The sequence below is a fragment of the Macaca thibetana genome, chromosome 4 (assembly GCF_024542745.1).
Source record: "Macaca thibetana thibetana isolate TM-01 chromosome 4, ASM2454274v1, whole genome shotgun sequence".
NCBI lineage: Eukaryota > Metazoa > Chordata > Mammalia > Primates > Cercopithecidae > Macaca > Macaca thibetana.
The window spans coordinates 68,943,768-68,963,588 of NC_065581.1; the positions used below are offsets into that span (position 1 = coordinate 68,943,768).

Below are 19,821 nucleotides of genomic sequence, written 5' to 3' on the forward strand. Positions count from 1 at the left end.
GAAGCTCCTTTTGACCAAGTTGTGGCAATCCGATTTGAATTAATGGAAATAAGTATTTTTTAATTCTTGAAAATTTAAGAAATGTCAATATAAGGGGCACAATAACTCGAAGAGAAAATTTGTTTTAATGTTTATTTTTATTTTAAGTTCTAGGGTACATGTGCAGGATGTGCAGGCTTGTGACATAGGTAAATATGTGCCATGGTGGTTTGCTGCACCTATGAACCCATCACCTAGGTACTAAGCCCAGCATGGATTAGCTGTTTTTCCTAATGCTCTTCTACCCCCCATGCCACCTGCTAACAGGTCCCAGTGTATGTTGCTCCCCTCCCTGTGTCCATGTGATCTCATTGTTCAGCTCCCACTTATAAGTGAGAAGAAAGAAAAATGTAACGGTATTTGTTGTATTGTCTTTAATAAGTAGAGAATATTTATATATGAATATCTTGATTTATTATTAAATTATATTTATAAACTATAGATATGCTTTTATTTTATTCTATGTAATTAGGAATTGAGTGAATCAAATAGATGTGGGAAATGTAGTACCTGGACCAAGAACTTTGGTACTAGTGAGTACATTGAACAACCAGATACAACGGGGTCCCACATTCAGAAGGGTTGGTTCACGTAATAACCAAGTAGAAAGAAATCAACACTAGGGGTACTAAGATTGCGAATTAACTAACAAGAGATATAGGAATAAACAACTGAGCAAGGCCTAGGACTTATTTTCTATGAGATGAAACCTCAATGGTGACTCTAATAATATGCTATAACAAAACATATGTGAGTTTCTGATAATGTTAGCAGTTCAGGTCCATACAAAATGATGAGATGAGTTGTAAAACACCAGCCATGCAAGATTGAAAAGGAAATACAGAAGAGAATGTGAGATGCTAGGTTGCAAAAAACCTAGGTGAAAAAAATGAAGTTAAAAAGCCTTAGTGAGCTAAAATATAAGATTTAACTATAAAAAGCAAAACAAACAATTCAGAGAGATGACTAGTAGCTCACATGTGACTCATTTTGGCAGAAGTAGGCAGATTCTTTGCCCAGCCAAAAAACAACTGATTGGTTACCCAAATCCTAGAACCTCAACAAATCTGAGATGTTAATTGGAGAAGGAGGAAGCAGGTTCAGTTTCAAAAACATGCTATAATACAAGATGGTATAAAAACAAAAATGAGAAAAATATAAAATAATGAAGAAATACCCAGAAAAAATAAACTCAGAGTCTAACTTTTTACAAAATAGGTGTAAGTGTAGCAATACATTTTATACTCACTGGATTTGTACACATTTTGTCTCTTGTTTTTAGAGTTTAAAAATATTCAAAAGAATTATTATAATAGAATTATTATTTAAATCATGGAAGAGATTTTAATTAAGTAAAGCTTTAATCAATGTTTAACTGCTTAAGGAAATTTAATTTTCATAGTTTTGGAAATGAAGTATATATTTAATAAATTGGACATTAAATAAAATAAAAGTGATGGTAAGTGTTCCTTTCAAATAACAAAAAGCCCTTCCAGATATTAACTAACCTAGTCATTAAGTTAAATTAATAAAATCTTTAATTTAAACCAATAATTCAATTCCAACACTGCAGAAATAGGCCTACCAGAAACCACGTAGTGGGCACTGTCATTAGTAACTGGGCTGGCGTTCACAGTGGGGTGGGAGAGTGGATCAGATTGGGGGTGGAACAAGGAGTGGGACCACAGGTAAAGAAGCTTCATCCAGTGGTATACTTTCTGCTATTATTGGTAGGAATTGGTGAGAAGTGGTTTGGGATGGTGGCTTCCTTTTCATTAAAAAATTATTTCAAGAATGATTTAGGGAGGATTTCTTCTTTCTCTATCTTTTGGAATAGTTTCAGTGGGATTTCTAAAAATAAAGATATACAAACAACCAACAAACATGAAAAAAATGCTCAAAGTCACTAATCATCAGGGAAACTCAAATTAAAACCACAATGAGATATTAGGTTGTTGCAAAAGTAATTGTGGTTTTTGCCATCACTTTTAACGCAAAACTGCAATTACTTTTGCACCAATCTAATACCACCTTACTTCTGCAAGAATGGCCACAATTACAAAGTCAAAAAACAATAGATGTTGGCATGGATGTGGTGAAAAGTGAACACTTTTACACTGCTAATGGGAATGTAAATTAGTACAACCACTATGAAAAACAGTATGGAGATTCCTTAAAGAACTAAAAGTAGACCAGCCTGACCAACATGGAGAAATCCTGTTTTGACCAAAAATACCAAATTAGCCAGGTGTGGTGGCACATGCCTGTAATCCCAGCTATTCGGAAGGCTGAGGCAGGTGAATCGCTTGAACCTGGGAGGCGGAGGTTGCAGTGAGCTGAGATGGCGCCATTGCACACCAGCCTGGGCAACAAGAGTGAAACTCCATGAAAAAAAAAAAAAAAAAAAAGGCAATAACTAAAAGTAGAGCTACCATTTGATCCAACTATCCCATTATCCCATACTGGGTATCTATTAAAAAGAAAGGAAGTCATTATATTAATATAAAAAGATACATGCACATACATATTTACAACAGTACAATTCACAGTTGCAAAGATATGGAAGCAACTTAAGTGCCAATCGACCAATGAATGGATAAAGAAAATATGGTATATATACACTATGAAATGCCACTCAGCCATAAAAAGGAAGAAAATAATGGTTTTTTGCAACAACTTGGATGCAGTCGGAGGCCATTATTCTAACTGAAGTAACTCAGGAATGGAAAAATCAAATATCATATGTTCTCACTTAAAAGTAGGAGCTAAGCTTGAGGACGCCAAAGTATAAGAATGATATGATGGACTTTGGGGACTCAGTGGGGAAGGTTGAAAGGGGGTGGGGGATAAAATACTACATATCGGATACAGTGTACACTGCTTGAGTGACAAGAGTGCACTAAAATCTCAGAAATCACTAAAAGACCCATCTATGTAACCAAAACATATCTGTTCCCCAAAAACTATTGAAATAAAAAAGTCATTTCAAGCTCTTCCTGAAGATGGGTAATAATAAGGTGGGGCTTGTTCCCTCTTCATGTGTTGGTTCTCATTTGTCTGAATGTGAAATATGGTTCTTATGGGGCTAGAATATGTGTAGGTTGGACAGGAGTGAGAGGGGAAGAGGCAAATGCCAGGTCCAGTCACTCCCAGATATGATACAAGGACAGATCTGAGTGACAGGATTTTAAGGCATATTCTTGAAGTTGCCCTGTATTCTGCATGAGCAGCTTTTCTATTCAGATTCCAAATTTAATGCTTGATCTGTCATCCCGACAAACAGCATCATTACTCACTTTTCTGCCTCGGATTGGAAAGATTTTCAGCAGTTTGAATTGAGTAACAAGAAGATTCTTATCATTTGCTGCTCAAAACTAGTCTCAGGAATGTCAATAGTTATTTTTCAATATAAGAGGGCTGTGTGGTCAAAAAATTTTGGAAACTACTAGATGAAACATGATTAAAACTATTTTCTTTATTGTAAGACTTTCTTTGGACAAGGACTCATTTTTAAGGTAGCCACTTGTAAGCCCAGGGTTCTTTAGAACATATTGTGGAAATTGCAGCTACTTCCAGTTTCCTTCCCATTCCCAGTGCTCTGAAGTCTGGTTAGGACAAAAGAGTGGATCAGTAAAAATCAGTAACAAACAAGCAAAAAAGAGCTAAAGGTAAATATGATCTATTATTTGCATGATAGTGAATAACAGACAAAACAAAACAAAACACAACAACGTCCTCTCCTCTCCACTAGACAAGCAAACAAATGGAAACAACAAAAACATGGCCTAAGGTAGTAGTGACACCTGGCTTCACAGGGTCTTCGTTGCTTATGAAACATATGCAGGCACTGGGGTCTAGACCCTGCCTGCCCAGCTAAACTAATAGTTCCTTGAAGGATTGTGTGGAGGGCTAAATGAAGTTATATAATGTAAAATGTCAACTATAGTGCCTGTTACATGGTAGACGTTCAAGAGATGATAGCTGCTCTTGTAATTTTAATATAATCACATTACATTAAAATGTTCTTTTTTGATATAATAAATGCCTTTGAAAAAAATAAAATTTCTTCACACTTTTATGCTATGAGTACAACCAGTGTCTCTAAATCTAGTTGACTGAAATTAAAGTAATACTGTTGATAAATTTCCCAAAATGTCTAGGTAAGTCTCAGTTTTCGATGTGTACTGTAATTTGATTACAGAAAAACTCCTAGGAGAGCCAGGATACGTTTAAGAGAGACTGTCCACTAAAAGGGTTCACATTTCCGAGAAAACTCTGCAGCACAGGCATAGGCTCCACCGGCTCAGACTCTTCCAACTACTAGGGATGGATTGATCTCTCAGGGTTGTACTGAGAGTATGGGAGCTCCGAAATACTCAAGTACAAACTTGACTAACGAGGCATTTACAATAAAAACAATAACTGCTGAGTGGACTAGGTTCGCAAATTCTTGTGTTTTCTCGCTGGCACAGCCTTTCTCCGAAGTGAGCATGAGAGAAGGCTAAATCATATTCTGAAGTTGGCTTGATGAGTGAGTCACAGAAGGGAAGTGGCTTAAAATGACAGCTTGTTTGGTGTCTACCATGTGCCAGAAGCTCTGCAAACAGTATCTCATTTAATAGCTTCACAAACATTCTGTGTGTTTGGTACCATTTGAGCCCCACTTTACCATAGAGAAAACTGAGAGATAAAATAAACTACCAACGAAGACATGGCTAGTGCCTTGGCGTTGTTCTTGACAGCTGTCTCTCTTACCCTCCACATCCAATCTTTCAAGAAATCATATTTTTCTCTCCTTTCGAAATATTTCCAGAGAGACTTCCTACCATTTTCATGACTACACCCCAGACCCTACCACTGTCATCTCACACTTGAATTACTGCAGGCATCCTTACAATGGCCTACAGTAACCTCTTCTTTTGATTGTATCTCTTACTACTTTTCCATGTCTTCACTCAACTCCTGTCATCCTGGCCTTCTTGAAATTCCTCAAAAGTGCCAGCAATGTTCCCATCTTTGAGGCAGTTGCTGTAGCCATTCCCCCCTACATGGCATGTTATCCTTCAGCCACTTGCAGACGCCCTTGCCACCTTCAGATCATTTCTCAAATACCACTTTTCAACAAAAACTCCTTGATCATTCAAATTAATTATATCTTGTTTTCATTTTTGTAGTACTTATTTGGTTTCTAAAATACTATATGATTTACCTGTCATGCTTAATGCTTATTGTCATCTGTTCCATAGAGTAGAGGGCTCTCTGTTTTGCTCACTGACACATCATAAGTGTCTAGAAAAGATATTTGGCACATTGTAGGTGCTAAGGAAATATTTGTATGGTGGATGAAAGACTTACCTGATTGCGAAGCCCATGATCCTCTGCTGTATGGCCATCATCTCAATGAAAGAGAACCAACCAGTCAGATACTCTGTTCAAAGACCCTCTTACCCAGAGACTTCTTAGATGAATAATACCAAAGTTTTCATTTCTAATTTTGCTTCCATAGCAGATCAGTACCTTTCTGACAAAATTTTCATTTATATAAAGAAAAGTCTTTTAATATATAACACTCAATCCTGGCATACCTGAGGCTAGTATCTTTAAGGTAATTTTGTGTATCTATGTTTCCTGTTGAGGACCATCTCAGGTCCTAATTTTTGAGCAGAGGCATCTTGCACAACACACTGAAACTGCCAAATAAATTGCTGCTATCTTGGTACCCACAAGCCATTGAATGTACCAAATTTACAATGTTGTATTCGAAGTAAAGTTTACCAATACCTAGGAAGAGCATTAAAATTTTTTTTTGATCAAACCTTTTGTCCAGGTTTTTTGTTTGTTACATGTAGTTATAATGCACATTGGGGACAGCTTTTTCCCCCCGCCCAGGGTCAGCTCTTTTCTTTGCTTATTTTGGACAGATGAGAAAATTAAGGTATTATTAAGAAAAGTAAAACTAAGAGGGCAGAGGGAAAGAAAATGATATTTGCATTCCCAGCTCTGACTGTGGCAAAACAAAACAACGATAACAAATTAGCCTCTTTTCATGGACTTCCCAATTAATTACATAAGCCAAATAAATCCTTCCCCCACGAAACTCCCCCACCATCCCACTGTTTAACAAAACTGGTTTGATTTTGGATTTCTTTCTTTTGCAACTGAAAAGTCCTGACTAAAAAAACAAGGTTCCACAGTAGAATCACCTCAATGTCCTGCATCTCATTCAGTTACATATAGAATTCGTGTATAAAATAATGACCTGATGCTCTGAAAGTATAATGAAAAATCAGTATCAATCAATTATGTTTTAGTTTCTTCCTTTGCCCCTTCTCTTCTTCCCTCTTCTCTCTTTCCTTCCCATTTTTCCTACTCTGTTAGCCTCTGTCTTTATTCCAAAAGGTTTTAACTAGCTGCATCCACTACATAATAGGGAAGAAAAGTGGGTATTATGGGTAGACATTTGTGTCAATGGTTATAACAACACATTTTCTGATTATTCTTCAGCTATCAAGAAATTAAATAAAGCAGCATTCCCGTTCCCCAAATGCTCTGTTACCTGGCTAACAAATTTTCCTAGCAAGTAAAGAATCATTCCATTCCATCACTCCATGAGGTTTGTTTGCATTTTGCCACTTACTAGTTGTGTTACCTGTTTATGAAATTATTTAATCTTCTGAAACTTGGTTTTCTTACCTGTAAATGAGAATTTTGAAATCTGCCTGGAATGCTCCCAAAGTGTAATAATGTAATAAGATAGTAGATACTGGTCTGGAGTAGATGCTCAATAAATGGCAGTTATTTTTGTATTATCACTATGACATTACTTTCGCCCACTATTTTTAGAATCAGGAAGGAGAATGACATAAAGGTATTCTTACTCAGTCTTTAAGAATAGCTAAGGAAAATAGGACATTGCTAAGTAAGTAAGAAAACTCGTGTTCCTATTTCATGCTTACGCTTGCAACAATGTAAAAAAGCTAAAAATTAAGGTTTTTTATGGTAACCTCCCAATTTTCTATCCCTGTACCAATGATTTCCTGTGTTTCTCTTATTTTAAAGATTTGATCTGAAAGATAAAACCAGTGAGGTGTATCAGCAGAAGTGACAAAGTCCTAAGGGAAAGAATGTTCTTTACTCCCATGCAGATTCAGCATCCCTTTTCTAGAACAGAGCAAACCAAGCTTTACTGGGTTAGCTCCACATTGCAGATACTGTCCCTTAAGCTAGATTTTTACCAACCACAATAATGGCATCTATTTCTGTTGCATCCTTTCCATTCAACAAATATACATATTTTCAACGGCCTAAAACTCCAAGTATGCAAATCATGCAGCCAGGAAGGGTGAAAGAATGCTGAAAGAAGATTGGGAAGCAAACAGGGCATGACTTTGTTTTATCGGTTTTTCTTGGGCAAACTCTTTTGGATGTTTTTTTTTTTCTTCTTCCAGTGACTGATTAAATGTTCATGTCTATAGCAATGAGGACCCTTAAAATTAACTGAATATCTTAAAGTACAGAGTTTTTCATAACCATGCAATATGTCTTGAATTAATCTTTTATTTTTCTCATAATAGGTATCACTGCAAAAATAATGTCTTACATTTGCACAGTGCTCAGAGATTTACAAAATGCCTTCATGCACTTTATCTCATTTTATCCTTCTAGTAAAATAATAATGGAGGTAGAGTTTGCCTGCATCTCTCTCTCTGCTTTAAAGTTGTAAAATTTGAGGTTTAATATGTGTAAATATTTGGCCAAAGGTCACAAAGTGTGTAAGTGACATATTTGGTATCGATTTCTGGGCCTAAGTGCAGCACCATTTTTTGCCATAGTATATTTCAAGGGTTTTTTTTTTTTTTTTTTTTTTTTTTGCTCGTTTAGCTATTTTCTCTGTTTCAACACGCTAAACTTGAATATCTTCTTTGTACTAGTAAAGTCTTATTTTTCAGATGAATTCAGAACTCCTTTGTTTTCATTTGAATGAAGAAGTCCACTTACTTTCCTACTCAATCAAGCTCCTATAAGATACTGATTTGCCTCATCATTTTAGTAAGCTGAAAGTGGTTACTTTGGAAGTATCAATAGCTGGCTTACAGCACACTGACTCCACTTCCTTACCTACTAAAATCCTCATTTAGTTCTACATAGTGGGGGCATAAGACTATGCAGCAAATTCTGCACATTCTTGGGGCATGTGTTTGAGAGTAGCTGTGAATAAATGGGGAAATCTCATGAAAGTTTTCCTGTCCTAAATTATTGAAGATTGATAAAGTGAGTGAGAGAGAGAGAGAGAGAGAGAGAGTTCTATGTATGCATTACCTCTTTATCCATGTTTTCTTTTTTTCTGCCTTAGTTGGGTAGTGATAAAAACTGGATGATGATATAGTATGCTGAAACAAAATGTCTGGAAAGATTTGTCTGGACTAAGCATGCTGAATTGAAAATAAGAGAAGTGCTAATATTTCTTATAACCCAGGTTTTGTGCAATACTCCCCTCTATGCACCTTGTTCCCTTCCTTATTCCCCCACTCTTTATTTTTCAATAACGGACTTTCCTTTTTATTTGATATCCAGATGGTTTTTCTCTCTCTCCCTCTCTTTCTCACTCTAGCAACAGCATATCATTAGTTGTTACTCAAGAGTAAATTCAGCCTTCTATTCTCTCAGACCTAATGGTCCGAGGAGTCTACAAACTCATCTGGAACAAGTGCTGGATATTCCTTTACATCTCAGCTCAGCTGAGTGTTCTTGCTCTGGCTCTGTTACTGTTAACAGGATTCATGTGGAAGTCACAAGTATCAAAAAACAAATGAAAATGCAAGAGCGCATGAGACTCAGTGAGATGATTAAACTTCTGTTTAATTGAAATTTCAGAAATGGGGAAGAGAGAGGATGAGGCAGAAGGAATGTCTATGGCCATAACTATGTTAAATTCTCCAAAGTAAAGATTCAGGAAGCGCTACCAGATATAAGCAAATTCGTGTTGTATTAAAATGGCCAAAAATCAAAGACAACGCTAAGGAAAATAAGGCATTAAGGAACCACTGGTAAGAAACAGAACTGACCTCTATCACAGAAAATTCCCCATTCCCAGAGTTGTGGACTTTGACAACAAGTGCCTGGCAGGATTGCATAATAGTTATAAATCGGTGACTGCTATGATGCCTCTATTGCTCTCCCTTCGGAATGTGAGAGTCTGAAGTTATCATCTCCCCATCTCACCAATGTATTTTGGATGTGTGGCATGAAAATAACTACTTAGCTCACAGATCCATGGCTTCTCTCAAAATGCTGCCCTTGAGAAATTCCACCTAAGAAGCCTCATTTGCATCAGGACCTCATGCAGATGACTGACTATAGCCTGGACTTTGAGCCTGATGTAGTGATTGGATGAGATTCTGGGGGTCTTCAGAGGTGGGGAGTAAATCTTGTGTGTGGAAGAGATGTGAATCCATGGGGCCAACAGAAGGACTAGGATAGATTTTTACAATAATGCCCCCAGTGAATCAAGCCTCTCAGTATCCAGGTGGCATAAAAAGTAGGTATCTTAGTTAGCTAGGGCTACCATAACAATATATTATAATGTAGATGACTTAAACAACATATGTTTATTTTCTTACAGTTCTGGAGGCTGGAAATCTGAGACCAGGATGATGTAGCATGGTTCTGGTGAAGACTTGCTTCCTGGCTTGCAGATAGCTACTTACTCTCTCTGTCCCACATGGTAGAGAGATAAAAAGAGAGAGTAATCTGTCTGGCATCTCTTCTTGTAAGAATACTGATCCCATCATGAGAGCACTGCTCTCATGGCCTCAACTGACCCCAACTATCTCCCAAAGGCTCTATTGCCAAATACCATCCATTAGGGATTAGGACTTCAACATATGACTTTGAGGGAAACAGCACTCAGTCCACAGCAGTGAGGGAAAAACAAAAAACAAGGAATCAATGCAACAAATAGAAAATAGTTATAAAGACAATAGATATTAATCCTTTTATATCAATAATCACTTTAAATGTGAGTGGTCTAAATATATCAACTAAAAGACAAAGATTGTCAGAGTGGATTACAAAAAAAAAAAAAAAAAAACCAAGTAAATGTTGTCTGCAAGGAATGAATCTATGTTAAACATAAAACTCAGATAAGTTAAAAGTAAAGGAATGGAGGAATAAATATGATCCTGACACTCATCAAATGAAAGCTGGAAGAACCACATTAATATCACACATAGTGGATTTCAGAACAAGAAAGGTTATTAGGGATATAGAGGAGCATTACATAATTATACAGGAGTCCATTTTCTAACAAGATATAGCAACACTAAATTTTCATGAACCTGAGAACAGACTGACAAAATACATGAGGCAAAACTTATAAAACTGAAATGAGAAAGAAAATATTCCACCATGATAGTTGGTAACAGATCTCTAGAAGTACATATAAACTAACAAAGTGATTTTCAGCTGGGAGAGGAACTGTGAATCTGGGGATAAAGACAGGAGAGTGACTTACTTTTTACTTTATGTCATTTTTTACCTTTTCACTTCTGTATCCTTTATATCTACTATGTATTAAAAATGAATACAAGAAAAAAGAAGGAAAAAGTCTTTGGAATGAGATTTGAATTGAAATAACAATTCTGCCACATAATTAATGCCTCAGTTTTCTTATCTGTGAAATATGAACAAGAGTATCACTCTTCCAAAATTGCTGTGATAATTGAGGTAGATATGTATGTCAAATGTGGACGACAGTGCTAGACCCTTGATAAGCTCTTGCTAACTACTACTTTTATCTTAGGTATGATTCACATAAAATTTAACTGTGGTTGTTCAGCAGCAAAGGTCTCTGTTAATTATTTTTTAGTGCCCTAGGTTCTCCAAATTGTATTGTGTATGTTAATTCTGTAACTTCCTGCCACTTAAGTTAGATGATTCATATGCACAGAGCTCAGGAATTTATTCTCATGTCACCAGTTGATATCACTGCATTAGACACCAGAGCATGTATAATTTGTGTCATCTTAATTGTGCCATTTTAATTGACACATAATAATTACACATATTTATGGGGCACCATGTGATGTTTCAATACATGTATACATTGTGTAAATGATCAAATTAGGGTAATTAGCATATCCATCATCTCAAACACTTGCCCTTCTTTTGTGGTGAGAACATTGAAAATCCTCTCTTCTAGCTATTTCAATATGCTCAATATATTATTATTAACTATAGTAATCCTACTGTGCAATACAACATCAGAACTTGTTCTTCTTGTCTACTTGTAATTTTGCACCCATTGGTCATTCTGCCTCAGTCCTCTCCTCTCCAGTCTCTGGTAACCACTGTTTTACCCTCTACTTGTATGAGATCAACTTTTTAGGTTCCATATATGAGTGAGATCATACAGTATTTGTCTTTCTGTGTCTGTCTCATTTCACTTAATGCAAAGTCCTCCAGGTTCATCAGTATTGACATCACAAATGTCAATATTTCATTCTTTCTGATGATTGAATAGTATTCCATATATACTTCATTTTCTTTATCCGCTCATCTCTTGTTGGACATTTAGGTCGATTCTATGTCTTGGCTATTGGGAACAGTGCCATAGCAAACATGAAAGTGCAGATTTATTTTCAACCTACTGATTTTATGTCCTTTGATTAAATATCTGGCAGTGAGATTGCTGGATAATGTGGTAGTTCCATTTTTTGTTTTTTGAGGAACCATCATACTGTTTTCCATAATGGTTATACTAATTCAACTTCTCACCAACAGTATGCAAGGGTCCCCTGTTTTCCACTTCCTTGCTAACACTTGTTTTCTTTTGTATTCTTGATAATATTCTAACTGGAGCGAGGTGATATATCACTGTGGCCTTGATTTACATTTCCTTATAATTAGTTATGTTGAATATATTTTCATATACCTGTTGACCATTTATTTGTATGTCTTTTTTTGAGAAATGTCTGGTAAGCTCTTTTGCCTATTTTAAAATCACATTACTTGTTTTTGGTTATTCAGCTGTTTGGGTTATTTATATAGTCTGGAGACTAATCCCTTTTCAGAATTGTGGTTTGCAAATGTCTTCTCTGAAGAGGTTGTCTCTTCACTCTGTAAATTGTTTACTTTGCAGAGCAGAAACATTTTATTTTGTCTATTTTTGTTTCTGTTAACCATGCTTTTGAGGTCTCATCCAAAAATCTCTTGCCTGGTCCAGTGTTACACAGTGATTCCTCTATGGTTTTGTTTGTTTGTTTGTTTGTTTCATAGTTTCAGGACTGACTTTTATGTCTTCTCAAGTTACATTAAGCTCATTTCGAGCTGATTGTTGTATGTGGTCAGAGATGGGAGTCTAGACTTGTTCTTCTGCAAATGAATATCCAGTTTTCCTATCACTATTTATTTATTTGGAGATGAGTCTTGCTTTGTGCCCCCAGGCTAAAGTGCAGTGGCGCAATCTCAGCTCACTGCAACCTCCACCTCCTGGGTTCAAGTGATTCTCCTGCCTCAGCCTCCCTAGTAGCAGGGATTACAGGTGCACACCACCATGCCTGATTGATTTTTATAGTTTTAGTAGAGACGGGTTTTTACCATGTTAGCTAGGGTGGCCTTGACCTCCTGACCTCAAGTGATCTGCCCAACTCAGACTCCCACAGTGCTGGGATTATAGGCGTGAGTCACTGTGCTTGGCCCCATAACACTATTTATTAAAGAAGCTGTCCTTTCCCTAATGTGTGTTCTTGGAAACTTTGTCAAGAATCTTTTTGCTATAGATGCAGAAATTTATTTCTGAGCTCTCTATTCTGTCTCATTGGTTTATGTTTCTGGTTTTTCTTTTTTCTTTTTTCTTTTTGACAATACTATGCATCTTTGGTTACCACAGCTTTGTAGTATATTTTGAAGTCAGGTAGTATGATGCCTCCAGCTTTGTTATTTTACTCAAGATGCCTTTGGCTATTTGGGGTCTTTTGTGATTCCACATGAATTTTAGAATAGTTTTTCTTTTTCTGTGAAGAATGTCATTGATATTTTGATAGAGATTGCATGGAACCTGTAGATTGCTTTGAGTAATATGACATTTTAAAAACACTAATTTTTCCAATCCATGAACATGGGATATTTTTCTATTTATGTGTCCTCCTCAATTTCTTTCATCAGTGTTTTCCAGTTTTCATTGTAAAGATCTTTTACCTTCTTGATTAAATATATTCCTAGGATTTTTTTTGTACTTATTGTAAATGAGATTGTTTCTTGATTTCATTTTCAGATACTTTGCTATTGGTGTATAGAAATGCTACTGATTTTTATAGGTTGATTTTGTATGCTGCAATTTTACTGAATTCATGTATTAGTTCTAACAGTTTTTGGTGGAGTCGTTAGACTTTTCTATATATAAAATCATGTAATCTGCAAACAGAGACAATTTGACTTCTTCTTTTCCCATGTATTTCTTTCTCCTGCCTAGTTGTTCTGGCTAGGACTTCCAGTACTATGTTGAGTAGAAGTGGTGAAAGTAGTTGTCCTTGTTTTATTTCAGATCTCAAAGGAAAAGTTTTCAGCTTTTTCTCATTCAGTATGATGCTATCTGTGAGTTTGTCATATATGGCATTTATTGCATTGGGATATATACTTTCTATACCTCATTAGTTGAGAGTTTTTTTCTTTTAATCATGAATGGATGTTGAATTTTGTCAGTTTTTTTCTGCATCTATGGAAATGATCATAGGGTTTTTGTCCTTCTTTCTGTTAATGTGATGCATCACATTATTGATTTGCATATGTTGAACAAGTCCTGCATCCCTTGGATGAATCCCACTTGATCATAGTGAATGATCTTTTTGATATTCTATTGAATTCAGTTTGCTAGTATTTTGTTGCGGATTTTTGCATGTATGTTCATCAGGAAACTCTATAGTTCTATTTTTTTTATTGTATCCTTGTCTGGTTTTGGCATGAAAGTAATACTGACCTCACAGAATACGTTTGGAAGTATTCTTTTCAATTTTCTAGCAGAGTTTGAGAATAATTTGTATTAGGTTTTCTTTAAATATTTGGTAGAATTCAGTAGTGAAGTTGTCAGGTCCCAGGCTTTTCTTCAATGAGAGACTTTTTATTACTGCTTCTAATTCCTCACTCAATATTGATCTGTTTAGATTTATTTCTCTTCATAATCCAGTCTAGGTAAGTTGTATGTGTCTAGGAATTTATATATTTCTTCTGGTTATTCAGTTTGTTAATGTATACTTATTCAAGCCTGATTTTATTTATTTGTGTCTTTCCTCTTTTTTTTTTTTTTTGGCTTAGTTAATGAATTGTTTTTGTTTTTTGTTTTTTGTTATTTTAGATAGAGTCTTGCTCTGTCACCCAGGCTGGAGTGCAATGGCATGATCTCTGCTTACTGCAACCTCTGCCAGTTGGGTTCAAGTGATGCTTGTGCCTCAGACTCCTGAGTAGCTGGGACTATAGGCTTGCGCCACCATGCCCCACTAATTTTTGTATTTTTAGTAAAGACGGGGTTTTACCATGTTGATCAGGCTGGTATTGAACTCCTGACCTCAATTGATCCACCTGCCTCAGCCTCCCAAAGTGCTGGGATTATAGGTGTGAGCCACTGCGACTGGTCAAGAATTGTTCATTTTGTTTATCTTTTCTAAAAAACTGAGTCTTTGTTAATCTTTTGTATTGTTTTTCTAGTGTCCATTTCATTTATTTCTGGTCTGGTCTTTATTATTTTCTTTCTTCTCTTATTTTTTGTTTTAGCTTGTTCTTATTTTTATCCAGTTTCTTGAGTTACAACATTAAGTCGTTTATTAGAGATTGTTTTTCAACGAAGCTGTTTATTGGTATAGTTCCCTTTTATAATAGTTTCTGGTATATCCCATAGGTTTTAGTATGTTATTTTTTACATTTTCTTTTCTTTCAAGAAAATATTAAATTCTCCTTCTAATTTCTTCTTTGATGCATTGGTTATTTAGGAGCTTGTTTTTAAATTTCCATGTATTTGCAAAGTTTGTGAAGTTCCTCCTGTTATTGTTTCTAGTTTTATATCATTGTGGTCAGAAAATATACTTGATATGATCTCTATTTCCTTAAATTTGTTAGACTTCTTTTGCGGCCTAACATGTTTATCCTGGAGAGTATTCCATTTGCAGTTGAGAAGAATGTGTATTCCACAGCTATTTCATGGAATGTTCTGTAAATGTCTGTTAGGTCCATTTGGTCTGAAGAGCAGTCAAAATCCAATGTTTCTATGTTGATTTTCTGCTTGGATGATCTGTCCATTATTGAAAATGGGGTGTTGACATCCCCTCTTTTTTTTCCCACTTCCTCCCAAACACATATTGCAAGTATCACAGAAAATTGTAACAACACAAGCAACTGGTTTTCAACACATAGTGAGCTCAAGCACGAAGGGTGAGTACTGAAGATCTACAGAGGTCAGACTGGGAGCCCTGCCACAGGAAGTTTGAACCTCTCAAAACAGCTCTTTCCTCCCACAGTCCAGGCTCATCACTTCTTCCTAATCTAAGGTGACTTATCCACACACAGAAATATAGGCTGCTCCATATATGTCAATAATTGCTCTGCTGTGTTTCACGAGGGATCTTCACAAGCCAAACCCTGGCTCAAATTCTGTACCGGAAGTTCTTGTTGCTGTCAAAGAACTCTTGCCCCTTCTGCACTACTTTGCCGCTGAAGCAACCTAGATCCCCTGTCTTCAACTTCTCCAGCTTCTGATCACTTGGCAGCCTACCATCATCAGTTCTTCTGGTGCTCTCAGAATCACTGGTGTACTTCTGCAGCTCTCTCTGACAACCTAGGGCTGCAGCAAGAGGCACAGAGCTCTGCTTCTCCAGATTCTGGCTTCCTTTATTCTTTCCCTTCCATCTCCTTGGTACATTTGTCCTGTGAGTGTTTGACTCTATCACTTTCAAAGCTGTGGTGTGATTCGGGTCTTTGGATGAGGCTTCATGCCCTGGCATAAGCAAACAGCCTGATACAGAGTGCCCTGCAGGGAATGGCTTTGAGGTATTTCCAGGGCCCTGAAGCTGCTGGAGCAAGTGGGCAACCCCAGTTTTCTTAAGGACTTTTTGATCCTGCTTCAGTTTCAGCTCCAATGTGGGTACCAACTTGCTTTTTAAAACTCTTGAGATCACATCAGTGCTGACATCAAAGCCTTCAGCCAACCTGGGAACTGACCAGGACTCTGCAAATTCCTTATGTAAATACTGGATCTACACCATGGGTTCCCATGTCAGGCTTCTGGGCAGAGCACCAGGTGTTTCCATTTGCCTCCAAATTTTCCGGAATCAGATTGCTTTTTTTCTGTCACTGCAGGGTGCTAGGGTAGAGAACCAGTGGCAGAAGCCATGTGTGGAAGGAGGATGGATGTTTGAAGAGCCTCAGGCTAAATCATGGAGCACCCAGCCCTCTTCTCTTTGATAGCAAGGGCAATCGGGCCATGTCTGCCAGCTTAGAGCTGCTCTGCAAACCCAGAAATCTGACACCTAGAGCAATAACTGCCCATAAGCATGCCTCTCTCTAAACTGGTGATGAAATATGTCACTGGTGAAGGGACTAGTGGTCCCAGGGGAGCTGGACACCTGACACTGTGCTCTGGACATTGGATAAGAAGAAACAAGGGCCCCTATGCATGTAGCAGCAGGACGCCTGGAACCAAGGGGGTGTGGCCTGGGGTGCCAGGGCACAAGGCCCTGCTTCAAGCTGAGGGCCCAGGGAGGAGCCGGTACCTCTCCACCTCTTGTAGCTCCCATTCCTCTGGCTCCTAGTCAGAATCGGGGTCCAGCTGCCAGCTGATAGGGCCTGGGCCTCCACCCCTTAGATCATGAACCCACAGTGAGCAATGGCAACACAGACATGCCAGTCTAGCTAGAGACTCAGAGTAACCGCCATGTCAATGCATATCAGCCTTCAGCATTCTACAACATGGCAGCAACCTGACATCTCCTCTTATTATTGTATTGTAGTCTCTTTAGATCTACTAATATTTGCTTTATATATTTGGGTGCACCGATGCTGGGTGCATATATATTTATGATATATCCTCTTGCTGAACTGATTCCTTTATCATTATATAATGATAAATGTTTTGTTTCTATAGTTTTGGATTTAAAGTTAATTTTATTTGATGTAAGTGTAACTTATATTCATCCCTTTAAGTTAATTTTATTTGATGTAAGTGTAGCTTATATTCATCCCTTCGCTTTCAGTCTATGTGTGTTCATACAGGTGAAGTGAGTTCTTAAAAGCAGCATATAGTTGAGGCTTGATTTTTTAAAGAATTATTTAACCACTATATATCTTTTAATTAAATAATTTAATTCATTTATATTCAAGGTTATTATTGATTGGTAAGACTTACTCTTGCCATTTTGTTAAATGTTTTCTGGTTGTTTTCTTTCTTTCTTTCTTTCTTTCTTTCTTTCTTTTTCTTTCTTTCTTTCTCTCTTCTTTCTTTCTCTCTCTCTCTTTCTTTCTCTCTCTCGCTCTCTCCTTCCTTCCTTCCTTCCTTCCTTCCTTCCTTCCCTCCCTCCCTCCCTCCCTCCCTCCTCCTTCCTTCCTTCCTTCCTTCCCTTCCTTCCTTCCTTCCTTCCTCCTTTTCTTTCTTTCCTTCCTTTCTTCCTTTTCCTTCTTTCCTTTCTTTCTTTCTTTCTTTCTTTCTTTCTTTCTTTCTTCCTTCTTCCTTCCTTCCTTCCTTCTTTCTTTCTTTCTTTCTTTCTTTCTTTCCTTCTTTCTTTCTCTCTTTCTCTCTTTCTCTCTTTCTCTCTTTCTTTCTCTTTCTGGTTTCCTGGTTTTCTATAGTGCTAAGCTTTGATTTTTTTTCTTTTTCTCACATTTATGGACTTGAGTATGTTAAACATCCTTGCATCCCTGGTATAAAACCCACTTGATCATGGTGTATTATCTTTTTGATATGCTGTTGTATGCAGTTAGCTAGTATTTAGTATTTTGCTGAGGATTTTGCATCCATGTTCATCAGGGATATTTGTCTATAGTCTTCCTTTTTCGTTGTCCTTTTCTGATTTTTGTATTAGGGTGGTACTGGCTTCATAGAATGATTTAGGGAGGGGTCTCTATTTCACTATCTTTTGGAATAGTTTCAGTAAGATTGGTACCAATACTTTGAATGTCTGGTAGAATTCACTTGTGAACCCATCTGGTCCTGGACTTTTTGTTGTTGTTGGCAATTTTTTTTTTATTACTGGTTTCATCTCACCATTTGTTATTGGTCTGGTCAGAGTTTCTATTTCTTTCTGATTTAATTAGAAGGGTTGTATATATTTCCAGGATTTATCCATTTCCTCTACATTTTCTAGTTTGTGCATGTAAAGGCATTCATAGTAGCCTTGAAAAATTTTTTATATTTCTGTGGTATCAGTTGTAATATATCTCGTTTTGTTTCTAACTGAGCTTATTTGGACCTTCTCTCTTCTTTTCTTGTTTAGTCTTGCTAGTGGTCTATCAATTTTGTTTATCTTTTCAGAGAATCAGCTTTTTCTTTCATTTTTTAAATATATTTTTTATTTCAATTTCACTTAGTTCTGCTGTGATATTTGTTATATCTTTTCTCCTGCTGGGCTTCAGTTTGGCTTGTTCTTATTTCTCTAGTTCCTTGAGGTGTGACCTTAGATTGTCTATTTGTGCTTTCAGACTTTGATGTAGGCAGTTAATGCTGCCAACTTTCCTCTTAGCATCACTTTTGCTGTATCCCAGAAGTTTTGATAAGTTTTGTCACTCACTATCACTGTTCAGCTCAAAGAGTTCTTACATTTCTGTCTTGATTTTATTGTTGACTCAAAGATCATTCAAGAGCAGATTATTTACTTTACAAATATTTGTATAGTTTTGAGGGTTCCTTTTAGAGTTAATTTCCACTTTTATTCCACTGTGGTGTGAGAGGACATGATATAATTTTGATTTTCTTTTTTTTTTTTTTGGGACAGAGTTTCTCTCTGTCATCTAGGCTGGAGTGCAATGGTGTGATCTTGGCTCACTGCAACCTCTGCCTCCCTGATTCAAGCGATTCTCCTGTCTCAGCCTCCCTGAGTATCTGTGAATACAGGCATGCATGCGACACCACTCCAGACTTTTTTTTTTTTTTTTTTTGTATTTTTAGTAGAGACGAGGTTTTGTCATGTTGGCCAGGCTGGTCTCGAACTCCTGACCTCAGGGGATCCTCCCTCTTTGGCCTCCCAAAGTGCTGGGATTACAGGTGTAAGCCACCATGCCTGGCCAATTTTGATTTTCTTAAATTTATTGAGACTTGTTTTGTGACCTATCACATGGCGTATCTTGAATGATGTTTCATATGCTGAGGACAAGAATGTATATTCTGCAGTTGTAGACTAGAATGTTATGTAAATATCTGTTAAGTCCATTTGTTCTAGGGTAGTTTAAATTCATTGTTTCTTTGTTTACTTTCTGTCTTGATGACCTGTCTAGTGCTGTCAATGGAGTATTGAAGTTCCCCACTATTATTATGTTGCTGTCTATCTCATTTCTTAGGTCTAGTAGTAATTGTTTTATGAATTTGGGAGCTCCTATATATATAGGATTGTGATATTTGCTGTTTGGCTAATCCTTTATCATTATATAATGTCTCTCTGGTTTTTTGTTTTTGTTTTGTTTTTGTTTTTGTTTTTTACTGTTTTTGCTTCAGGTTTGTTTTGTCTGATATCAGAATAGCTACTCCTGCTTGCTTTAGGTTTTCATTTGGTGGGGTATCTTTTTCCACCCCTTTACCTTAAGTTTATG

The 19,821-nt window shown here is 36.8% G+C and overlaps 1 protein-coding gene and 1 pseudogene across 1 annotated transcript in view; one reads left to right on the plus strand and one right to left on the minus strand.

Annotated features, from left to right (window-relative positions):
* RIMS1 (regulating synaptic membrane exocytosis 1) overlaps positions 1-19,821 on the plus strand; it is a 914,410-nt gene that overhangs the window by 70,538 nt on the left and 824,051 nt on the right. The gene's annotated exons all lie outside the window — the stretch shown is intronic.
* LOC126952129 (neugrin-like) lies at positions 15,672-16,959 on the minus strand (annotated as a pseudogene).